We start from the raw sequence: 11,554 nt of genomic DNA, 5'->3' as shown, positions 1-11,554 counted from the left end.
CTGGCAGTGGAGTCGGGAAGTCTGCGGCCGTTCGCCCCGCCCCGCCCGGGGGTCCCAGGCCCAGGTCCCGCCTCGCCGCCTCGCCGCCCCGCCGCCCCGGCCGCGCACCCGCGTACACTGGCGCGCGCCCGCCCGCCCGCCCGGCGGGGACTTGGGAGACTCCCGCCGCCGCCTCCGCCGCCGCCGCCACAACTTGGCCCATTTAAACGGCCCCGGCGCGGCGGGCGGGCGGGCGCGGGCTCCGGCAGGGGGTGCGTGACGGCCGACTGGGCTCACGCGGCTGGCGGCGGGGGGTGGCGGGACGGGGCTGCACGCACCCTTGCCTCATTCCCGAGTGGACGAGGATAGGAGAAAGGGAGTCCCGGGTGTGCGAAGGGGCGTATGCCAGCGAGAAGCTGCGCGCACCTACCGCGCCATTGTTGAGGGAGTCACTAGGCGCAGCTGGAGTCCGGGACTGCACCGGGGCGGGGGGGGGGGGGGGGGGCAAAACCCGGAGTGGGCTCCTAGCCGATGGGGGATCGGTGATCTGGGACTGCCTGCTTGCGTGGCGGCTCTGGGTAGGAGTGTTGGCACAGGGGCGGTGGGTGGTGGGCATTACTGTCGGGCGTGGGTGGTCTCCTCTGCATCTGCAGGGCGTGAGGCTGTGGGTTTGTGGCGTGTGGCCTCAGCAGATGTGTTGGGGAGGCTTCATGCTCTGTGAGTAACAACAATTCTGTCAGTTATTGCCACCTTACTATGCGCTTTACATGCCTTAGTTCACTTGATCATCTCAGTGAGTTTTCCTCATGGTTTCATTTATAGATGAGGAAGGTGAGACACAGAGAGGTCAAGTAACTCTCTTGATGTCACACAGCTGCTTTAAATCCAGGCCGTCTGACACCAGGACAGACAATATCTGAGCCACGTTGTGGGGCAGGAAGGTGGGCTGAGCCCAGTCTGAGTGAGGGTTGGGGGATGCGGGGAAGAGGAGGGGCCAATGAATGTGGGATTGTGCACTTGAGAACATTTCTGTTCCCTATTAGGAGCCGGTCTGGGGAAGAGGAACCCGCTACATCCATGTCCACTTTGGTGTCCTGAGGTAGCAGGTCTGGACTGAGGGTAGCTTCTCCCGCCCGTCTCCCTGCACAGCAGCATGGCAGCTTGCAGCAGGAGCATTAGGAGAAGAAACAGAAACCCACTAGCAGCTGCTGAGACAGGGTTGTCTTTCCCTGGTGTGTTATTTTGGACAAGCTAGAAAGTAGCCTCAGATCCAAACCCAGCACGTAGGCAGCACCCCCCCCTCCCCCCGCCAGCCCTGTGAGATGCGTTTGGCAGGGTGTCCAGAAAATGTCGGACCCTAGAGGCACATTCACCTTTGGTGGCCCTTGTCTTGCTCTCAGGTGTGGTGCCTCCGTCTCTAATAGATGCAGGAGGCTGTTGCTGCCCAAGAGCCATGGCCCACGGAGCAGCCATCATGTTAATCTGTGGTCATGGCACCGTGTGGAGAGGCTATCAGGACTCAGAGGGGGCCAACTGTCGTGTCTGACCACAGCCCTGACACTGCTTTCAAAAGATGGTTTCCTCCACTCGCTTCTTCTCATGTTTGTCTGCACCTGTTCACGGATCCTTAGGCCTCCTAACCCCTGACCTTTAAACTAAGGTTTGGGGAGGGAAGCCTAGTGAAGTATGTCTCTAGATGTGAGAAGGTACCATGTAGCCTGCGGAGGGAGCCTCCCTTCCTTTCTGCAGGAGCACCCCTCACTCACCCCTGGCCTCTTTCATCCTGAACAGGCCCACAGTGGGGAAGGAGGGGCATAGAAGGCCCCAACCTTGGCTTTCAGGAGCAGGATCCAGCTGGCAAGGTATGGGGGCTAACCTAGCTCACCCAACCTAACCTCCATGCTACTGTCTTGCCCCACCTCTCTTTGGAGGACCAAGGTGCCTTCCTGAAAAGACCATGACTGGGGTCAAAGTTCCCTGCAGAACCCCTTCTCCTCCAAGGGCCACTCCCTGACTCCCAGGAGACCCCCTTCCAGGGGCTGTCCAGGACTTTGGCTAATCAGTTCACCCCTACCCCCACCCCTACCTGTTTCCCCCTCTTCATGGGAAATAGACCTCTCTGCCCACAGGGTCAGAGCCACTTTCCCACAGGGATCAGACGTCCTTAGTCCTGGACATTATACTCCTTCCACAAGGATCTGCTCACTTCTTCCCTCCTATCCACCTCTGTCCTGGTTTGGCATCTGGGGCCCCGTGTGCTCCTCTGCACTTCTGACTGAGCCAGAGGTCAGACGGACAGAATTTTGGCTCTAGAATCACCCCTCGCCTCGCGTTCTGGCCTGGCGGCACCCCGGGGAACACTGGTGGGCTAGACGGCCAAAGCCCCTCCTCCGACCCGCAGAGGCCCCGCCCCCTCCCCTTCCTCCGGGCCTCCGCGGCGCCCTCGCTCCTCGCGGTACCCCCTCTGGGGGCCCTCCGCCGCTGGGCCGAGGCCGGAGCCGCGGCCGCCACCGCCGCCGCCACCGCCGCCGCCGCCGCCGCCAGGGAGGGGGAGGGGGGGGGTCATAAATAACCCTTGGGGCGGCTCGGCCTGAGCAGCGCAGACTGTGACCCGAGACGTCTCCGGGGAACGCGGGGCAGCCCGTAGACCTTGCTGCCCCCAACCCGGGGCTCGGCCAGCCATGACCGCCTCCTCTGGCGCTATCTGACCCTGTCCACAACTGGCGTTCCTGCCAGAAGCGTCCCTCCCTTCCTGGAGTGCCTACCTACCCTCATCCCCAGACTGCTCCCCCTAAAGCCCCCTTTTCAGCCATTCCTTCACCAAGCAATCATTTATTGAGCACCAGATGTGGAACCCAGGGAAGAGAGATGGGTGAGGTTGGAGGAAAAGAGACGCAGAGGAGACCTGCTCCCTCAGCCTTAGTCTTCCTGAGCTCATCTAGGGCGGCTGTCGGGGCGGGAGAGCAGGCCCAGACATGCCAGACACAGGAAGGCATGTAGGGCCAGATCACACAGGTGTGGGCACAGCTGACGCAGCTGTGAGGAAACGCATCCATGGGTACACATCCGTGTGCCCAAAGCCACCAACAGATGCAGGCATTCGCAAGAGCTCATGCCTATACGCTTCCATATGCACGCACAGCAGCTCCCCAAGCTGCACACACAGCACAGAGGCTGACACCCTCACCACAAACATGCACAGACAGTATGTGTGTTAACTTACATCCAAGATCAAAGACACCACCAACACCTGTGCAAAAGCATACATAGACACACAGGCCTGCAGCATGAGCACCAGATGGATATAGCCGTCGTACCCAAGACAGCATGTCTGGAGCAAGGGTCTGCTGGCTGGCAGCAGTGTTCCACTCGGAAGAGTTAGCCTGGGAGGTCAGAGGTCAGTGGCGAATCAGCTAGGGCTCCTTTACACTCCCTGCTAGAGTGGTCAGAGCTTCCAGGAATGTGTCTGTTCCCAGCCGCAGGTCAGACACAGGAGGGGCTGCCCTGCTAAGACTTGCCTTGCCTTCGGCCCGCCGTGAGCTGGCTGCAGGCCGTGCCTCAGGAGTAGACATGTTTCCGAGGCCAGCCTGTTCACTGACCTTAACTGATGCTATATAAAGGAGTAGAGAGATAGGGCTTAGGGTCAACCCTACATTCCCCTGTGGGTTCACGGACTCGGGGCACCCACAAGGCACACGCTGCCAGAGCATTGGTAACATATACCATGATATTCACCTGCTGCATCACGCATAAGCAGACACACACACACACACACACACACACACACACACACACAGTGACCCCAGGCAAAAACACAGTGACACAGGTGAGCTTGACACACCACAGGCTGCACTGGATACACTCGGAAGCCATACAGAGGGAGTTGTTGGTCTGGCAACATGAATGGGAGTCCTGGCTACCACCGGCTCTGCAAGCCAAGTTCCTCTGCAGGAGGAGTGAGGACACCCACTCACTGGCATCACCGGGGACAGAGAGCAGCACCTGCCTCAGGCAGCCTGTCACGTGCTGTGGCCCCTCTTGGGCCTGGGTTGTGCTGGAGTTAGCCTGACACAGGTGGTAAAGGTGGCAGACCCTTCAGCGGCCTGAGAGTTGGGCCCTCCTAGCCAGCCACCGAACGACCCAGCCTTCTCTGCCCTTCTCAGGACCTTACTTTCTCCATCTGAAAATGAGATAGGGGTTCAAAATCTGTGGGGTCCTTTGGCCGGAGCAGGGCAGTCAGGGTGAAATGTGGCTACAGGTGCCCTGGTCAGCACGGTGAGGCAGGCCTAGCACACTCTTGATGCTTTCTCCATAAATGGGCCCAAAGTCCAGGAGCTGGGGGATGGGTTCACCCCAAGGTAGGGCCAAGCAAAGGGCAGGAATAGAGTCTTCTAGGGCCCCCGGAGACAGAAGAATCTGTCCCAATGAATGAGCACGTGGGCTGGTTCCACCCCTTTCTGTCCCTGCAAACGTCACCTGGTCTGCTGCCTGGACATGGCCTGGGGCGGGAAGGGGGTCGAGGGGACCCCTGGCTGCAGCTGTTGTCCTGCTGTGTGTCCATGAGGTTGCGGTCCTTATCCCTCATGGCACAAGCCGCTGCAGCACCGTAATCTTTCAGATGTCAGGTCAGGGAGATGACCAGAGTGGAGTGGCAGAGCTATCAGAGTGGTGCTGCACGCAGACTCAGTTCCAGTCCCATTACACCCCCACGTCTCGGGAGTGTGCCAGCAGGGGCTGATCGTGAGGGAAGAGCAGACCCTTACCCGAGAGCGTAGGGTTACCCATGGGCTCACATGTGTCTATGCTGTGTGCTTATGCGTGAGTGTGCTTTCCTCCTCCTGTGACCACAGTCCTGCTGCTCACGCTCAGTGCAGATCCCACGTGAAGGCCTCGGGGACCCATGCTCCTCCTTGTGGGCGTGTAGGCCCTGGAGGGTCAATCCCAGCTGTGCTGGTCACATGTTCACTCTTGGCCTGCTCACCTGTTTTGGCCTGGGAAGACCTGTGAGCATTCGGAACCTACCACGGTCCTGATAGAGACGCTAGGATGTGCCACCCTCAGTCACAGGGCAGCAGTCAGGCCTCTGGGGGGAGGAGTGGGCTCAGGTAGGCCTCTGCCAGGACTGTTAGTGGAAGTTGAAGGAGAAAGGACGTTCAGGCGGGGACCCTCGGCACAGAAATCCTGGAGGAAGAGGGAAGCTGGAGGTAAGGGGCCAGTTGGTGGAGGGCTAGGAGGGTGGGTGGCTGGAAGGTACTGCCCCCAGGCCCAGCTCTGAGAGACTCCCAGCCTCCACAGCGAGCCCAGACTGGCCCTGGAAGGGACTGTTTATGTTGGGCTTCCTGTTGAATGTGAGCTCCCTGCGAGCAGGACTTTTGTTTGTTTTCTGACATACCCACCACGCGTCAGCATTTGAGGCTTGTTTACAGGGCTCCACCCTGGTGTGGCCCCCTCCGCCCGGCTTGGCCTCCCTGGCCTGAGGCAGCCCCAGGCCTGCTAACCTCTTCTCCCGGCACCTGCCCACTGCGCTTCTGCCCAGGCAGGACTCTGAATACCTTCCTATCCCCAGAAGCTTCTTAAGGTTTGGCCACAGGCATTGTCTTCTTCAGAGAGAGCGAAAACTCCCAAGCCTGGGGAATCTCTTGGCCCGGCCTCATCTACCATGCTCCAGCAGGGTTGCAACTCTGTGCCTGCCTACCCTGGGAGGAGGGGTGGGTTATCTGGGCGTACTTCACGCACAGTTCCACCATCAGGGTCACCCAGACGACCAACAGTCACCTTGTCATCATTGATTTGTCACATCAGGGGTTTTCAGAAGTAGCATGCTGAGGTGGTCAGTGAGTTTTACTGGTTCACAACTGCAGCCCAGGCTGGCTTTCTGAGGCGATGACTTAGCCCGACCCCATCCAAGGCCCAGTCCTCCTTGCAAGGGTTGGTTGAGTTGGTGATATGCCTGCTGAGTGCAGTGATGTCGTTGTGGGTGCCCGTCTGGGTATGAGGGTTCCTTTATTACTGCAACTGTCCACGTCTTCCACCGGGTCATTTCATCTTCCGCGTTGCTGTCTGTGGTTTCACAACAGAGTAGCTCTGCACATTTTGCCATGAGAGTGGGAACTCTGTGATGTCCGACCCTTTGAAGTTCTGCACGGTGCCCCAGGTGCAGCCCCAGAAGTGTGTTGGACTGAAGAGCACAGCCTGGTGTGGGCTGAGACACTGAGCAGAACCCGCCTGCGGAGGCCGGACCCACACCTGCCGTGGGCAGGGGAAGGGCAGCGATCCCAGGGTTCTGTCCAAGGCCACAGCTTGGCTCTTTCTCCAGGGCGTTTAACAAAGTCCCAGGTTGGTCCTGGGGGCCTTCCCACCTGTAGACTGGCCAGGCTGCTTGGAGGCCCATGGAAAGTGGGAGCGGAAGAGACACCTGGCAGGACTGAGGCCGGTCTGAGGGGGTTTTCCCTCTGCGTAGAGGAGGGTAGGCATCCCCAGATGTGGAGTCCTCGTGCCCTGCTCAGAACAAAGGAGCCTGACCTTTCATGCTCTGTGTACATGCAGATGCTAACAGATGTCAGCGTGCTGCAGACTCCTTCCAGCAGAACAGATAGACCGTTCTTTCCGACTGGGAGGCCTTGCAAAAACCTGAGTTTGCCACATGTTAGCAGTTGAGTAACTGTGTGTCTGAGTCCAGCAGGTGTGTGTGGGCTCCCGGGCTCCTGGGGCTTCAGAGACAGGATGGGGTGATTCATGACTGGTGAGGGGCAAAGCCAGGACTTGGGCTGGGTCATCCCATCTTCCAGCCGGGAACATGGCCCTCAGCAAACTTGTCAGCTTCTGCATAATGCCTTGTTTGGCATCAACACATTGGGATTTTTCTTGGTGCTTCTAGTTGACGCCTTGCTATGTATTAGATGAGCTGCACTCATGGCCCGGAGACCCTCCTCTCAGCTCAGCCTCCCCTCTCATTCCTTCCTTCAGGACCCTCTTCTGCCTCACCCACCCCTCAAGCATAGGATGGGTGGGGGGATGGATTGATGGGTGAACGAGTGTATGATGGGTGAAAGGGTAAGTGGGTTAGGCTTCCACTCTAGGCACCCTTCTCTTTCATATGTACTTCTTTACAGGTTATGGAATCTGAAAGTCTATCTTCAGTCCAGACGCTCAAGAGTCTGTAGCCTGCCATATGCATCCACCCCATGGTCCCCTGGGTCCCTTTTCCACCATCATGCTGTCATGCCTACCTCTCTTGCAGTCACTGAGCTGGCACTACACTCCTCCCCATGAGCCAAGCAGCTAGCTTCATCTATGCTCCCTTCTAGATTCCTCTCACTGCTGAATACCTAACCTGGCCCCTCTCACCTATCATATTTCTCTGATACTCCCAGACTCTGCCTGCACTCACCCAGTGCCTGATGGGCACATCTGGCCAACTTTTTCTCCAGGGGCTCCTTTGGGAATAGTCCAGGACCCCTGGCCTCCAGGCCTTGCCTCTTCCCCAGGGCCCAACTTCCTGTTTCCTTGTCTCCCCTCAGTGTCTCTGAGTGAGGCTGAGTTGTTTCCTCTGCCCGGGGAGTGCCACTCCCTAGAATCACTAACCAATGGCCCCGTTACCACCCGTGTAGCACCTTTTGTATTTGGGAGTCCTTTCCTCCATTGAAAAGTTTTAAATTATAACTTACAACTCTATTGGTATAAAGATAAATATAGCCCATGATGGATTAATTCTTCAATACTCGTTGTTATTATATTATTTTTTCATTCTGGTTTTAAGGGAAATTAAAACTAAAATGTTTTGTGGTCTCTAATAGTATCAGGGGTCCAGGTTCTGTGCTTCCCTCACCTGGTGGTAATGTTGGCCCTGCCTCCACCTACTCATCTTTAAGACTCACAGCAGCACCCCCTCCTCCAAGAAGCCTCCTAGGAGTACACTCCATTCCTGTCAGGGTCCCTTGTACCCCAGGACACCAGCACATACCCTGGCGCCACAGATTTACTCCTGTGCTGCTGAGGCCCTGGGCAGATGAGGGTGTTCAGAGGGGCCAGGTGAAGTCCCCTTGGGGATGCTGATTTGGGTGACCTCACCTAGAAGCAATCATGGCTGGCTGGTGCAGAGGCTGGGCTGGAAGTATCAGTAGCAGAGAGAGGTGGTATTGGCAGAGACTGAGATTTGGAAGCAAGACTTGACCTCTAGAGAGGGGCGGGCGAGGCCAGCAGATATTATTCCCAGTTCCGGGTGGCAGGATCCCAGACCCAGGGTGGCCCGTAGCTGCCAAGACCTTCCTGAGTCCGCCTGTGGGGACTCTGGACAGGTTGTGTCTGTACCTGCAGGTAGAGCCGGACCAGGCTACCACATCTCTGGAGGCAGGGGCTTGACTTCCCTCTTTCTGCCCCCCTCCCCCCCCCCCCCCGCAGCCATTTGGCCCCCAGAATTCCCAGGCAAGTCCTGCTTCCCCCAACCCCCAAACCCCACTCTGGCTCTGGCTGGGTTCCCAAAGGTCCACCAGGGAGGGAGGGGCACAGACATATGCATGCCTGGGTGCACACCGGGTCTCTGTCTTGACCCCTGAGTGCCCAGCCTGGGGACTCATAGTGGCTGCTCAGTCTGGTGCTCTGGGGATGGGGATCTAAGGGCAGTTACAGACCAGGTCCAGGGGATGCCTCGGTTCCCGGTGCCTGCCCATGACGACAGGAAAGACTGATCCCTGGGCACCACCAGGCTACTCTGAACAGCACAGGAGGGTTCCAGAGCAGAGGACTCACCCCTCCCCCCCAATTCTGGCGCCTGCAGCACTGAAGCCAAGACCAATAAAACACCCACCTCACAGGAGACAGCTTTATCTTGTTGATCGGAAGTCTGCCAGCCCAATTTATGATGGAACATAAGCTCTCCAAATCTGAATTTATGCGCTGTAGTATAACGAGAGGTCAATGGGATTAAAAGTGGGCTCGTGAGAGAGCCACAGGCGGCTCACTCCTCCGTGCTGCCACAGAAACCTCACGGCCTGAGTCTCTGAGTCCCAAGGGAGGACAGCCCAGCCCAGCACCAGGACAGGAAAAAGGAAGGCAGGGGAGAGACCAGCCTGAGTAGGGGGAAGAGGATGGGAGGCAGGCAGGAGCAGCAGGGGGAGCAGGGCACAGGGCTGGGGCCACTGATGGCCCAGGCCAGCAATGTCTGATGAGGCAAACACCGGGGGAGAAGGATAAAGAGAGGGAGGGAGCAGAGGTTGTCAGGCAGGAACAGGGGTGCTTTCTCTCACTGCCAAGCCCTGGGCTAGCCCCTGGCCCCGAGAACAGGTAGGAGATGGCCCTGAGGCAGGTTGAAGGACAGAGTTCTGACCCTGGCTCAGGGGGCACGGTGCCTAATGAGGCTGAAGTGGGCACACTTCAGTCACCCCACCTCTCCGTCCCTTCCTTGACACCCTCTGTCTTCACATCCCCTTGGGTTCCGGGTGAGGGTGAAGGAGTGGTGTGCTCTGTCCAGGTGGGGGTCTGAGCACCCATCCAGCGTGAGGCTGGCTTTCTGAGCTCAGACTAGACCCTGACTTCAGAATTTGTGCAAATAAACGAAATGAAAAGTGCTGGCAGTCCTGATCTGATTACGGAGTCATTCATTCTTTGGTCGTTAATAATTTGTGCAATAAAGGATTGCGGCCGCTCAGCGTGAGGAGGAGGCTGTGGCCCAGCCTTCCCTTGGCGCCGGGGCCGCGGGAGCTGGAAACATAAATTATTAGTTTCTTATCGCTCAGCCTGCCATCGCTCATGCTGCCAGGGGCCTAGCAGGAGCCAGCGGCAGTTCCACTGCCTGCCTTGGCCTGGCTCTCAGCTGCTGCTTGTTGTGGAGACTCTGGGTGCGGACCCTCGTTGTCCCTCGCTGGTGGGACCCTGGAGCCTCCGTGTGGGCCGAGGGGCTGCAGCTGGCATGGAGGCCAATTCTGGAGCTAGGGGAACTTTGGGGTTTCGGCGCTTGTGCCCTGAGCCTCAGACTCTCCCTCTCTGTAAGTGAAGCCAAAGCACTGGAGGCTGGGAAAGCAACCACGCGCTCCTGGCCCATGGCACGAGCTCAAGAAGGGCAGCGGTCATTATGAGCAACACAACAGAGGCCCACAGACGGCTCCCCCTACCGACCGCCCCCCCACCCCCCACCGCCGCCCCAGATCAGGGGAAAGGAAAGGTCTGCGTCTGGGTGTGTGTCAGCTCCTCTGAGTATGTCTCTGCCTTCCTGGGTGGGACTCAGAGCAAGCCCCTGTACCTGAGTGTCATACCTGCGGACTTGGCATTTGCTCCCTGGCTCTTTTTGTTTTCCTGCGTCCAGCATTGGCAGGCGGGCACTGAGCAAATAGTCTAGGCGAGGGTGCTGATGGAGGCACCCGGCGCCCAAGCTGCAGAAGGCTGGGGCCTGTTGGGGAGGCTGGGAGATCATGCTGCGCCCCTGGGCTGTGCGTCTGTACCCCCAGATGGAGCTGCTGAGGTGTGCAGAGGAGGGGGGCTGAACGCGAAGGCTGCAGATGAGTGTTCCGGCCCAAGTGGTGATTAAGGCAATTATGGTAATTACAGAAATGAGCACCCTCAGGCAGGGCTCCCAGCCTGCCCACTGCCGTTCCCTGTCTCCACTCACAATCTGGGGAGGCCGAGGCGAGGTTGGGAAATTGGGGTGGGGGGGGCTCTGCCCTGGACTCCACATATCCTGGATGGAGGGTGCAGACAGAATCCGGCTGCGAATCTGGGTGCGGGCACTGACATCTGCCTCCTACCAGCTACTGGTATCGGACCTGAACTCTGATGTGCCTCCTGCCTTGGCTTGCATCCTGGGGGACTGGGGTTATACCCTAAGGCTACCTTGAACCCGCCAGGTTGGTGAGACCTGGTGGCTGGAGGTGTGCTGCACAGAGTGCCTGAGGCTGCAAGCCCAGGGACCTGCACCCACCCCTTCCTGGCTTCATGGCCTTGGGGAGACCTCTAACCTCTCTGAGTCTCAATCTGTAAAATGGGAATGAGAATGAAACAAGACAATTAATATATACTGAGCACCAGCTGTGCCCCAGGCATCCTGAGTCTGCGTACAGTGGGATGGAGATGAGGCCTCCCGGGAGCCGGGCCTGCCGGGCGGCCACCTGCAGGATCTGGGTCTGAGCCCAAGTCCCCCTGGCAGAGATGCTACTGTGGCCACATCCAAGAAGTCTGCCCTCTTCCCAGAACTGACCTCTTCTGGGAAGCCCCAGAAGGTCCCCACTAAACACAGTCTGTCTTCTGCCTTCTTGGACACCTGGAGACAGCTGTAGTGGGCCTCTTCATGCCCTTGTGTGCTCACTCTGCCAACCCCACCATTTCTGGGTCAGCATCACGTGACTGACTTTCCTTCTCATGGGTCGTGTTTTCCTGCTTCCTGCCCGGTGATTTTTAGTTGGGTGACCAGGATTGTGAACTTTGATGGGTGCTGAATATTTTCATGAATATTCTTGTACTTTGCTCTGGACATCAGGAAGTCATTGAGAGGAAGTTTGGTTCCTCTAGGTCTTGCGTTTAAGCTTTGCTGGGAGGACCAGAGCAGCGTTTGGTCTAGGGCTAATTTTGTCCTGCTTTGAGTTGA

General features: G+C 58.2%; 1 long non-coding RNA gene across 1 annotated transcript; it reads left to right on the top strand.

The window, feature by feature from the left end:
• Nucleotides 1–1,025: 1,025 nt before the first annotated feature.
• On the top strand, nucleotides 1,026–6,647 carry LOC122227001. The gene is made up of 3 exons (XR_006205841.1): nucleotides 1,026–1,085; nucleotides 1,771–1,841; nucleotides 6,526–6,647. It is a non-coding gene; the product is annotated as an uncharacterized LOC122227001 (long non-coding RNA).
• Nucleotides 6,648–11,554: the final 4,907 nt, after the last annotated feature.

This window comes from Panthera leo, chromosome C1 (assembly GCF_018350215.1).
Source record: "Panthera leo isolate Ple1 chromosome C1, P.leo_Ple1_pat1.1, whole genome shotgun sequence".
Taxonomy (NCBI): domain Eukaryota; kingdom Metazoa; phylum Chordata; class Mammalia; order Carnivora; family Felidae; genus Panthera; species Panthera leo.
The sequence above is the reverse complement of the archived record's forward strand: the minus strand, read 5'-3'. Positions and strand labels throughout refer to the sequence as shown.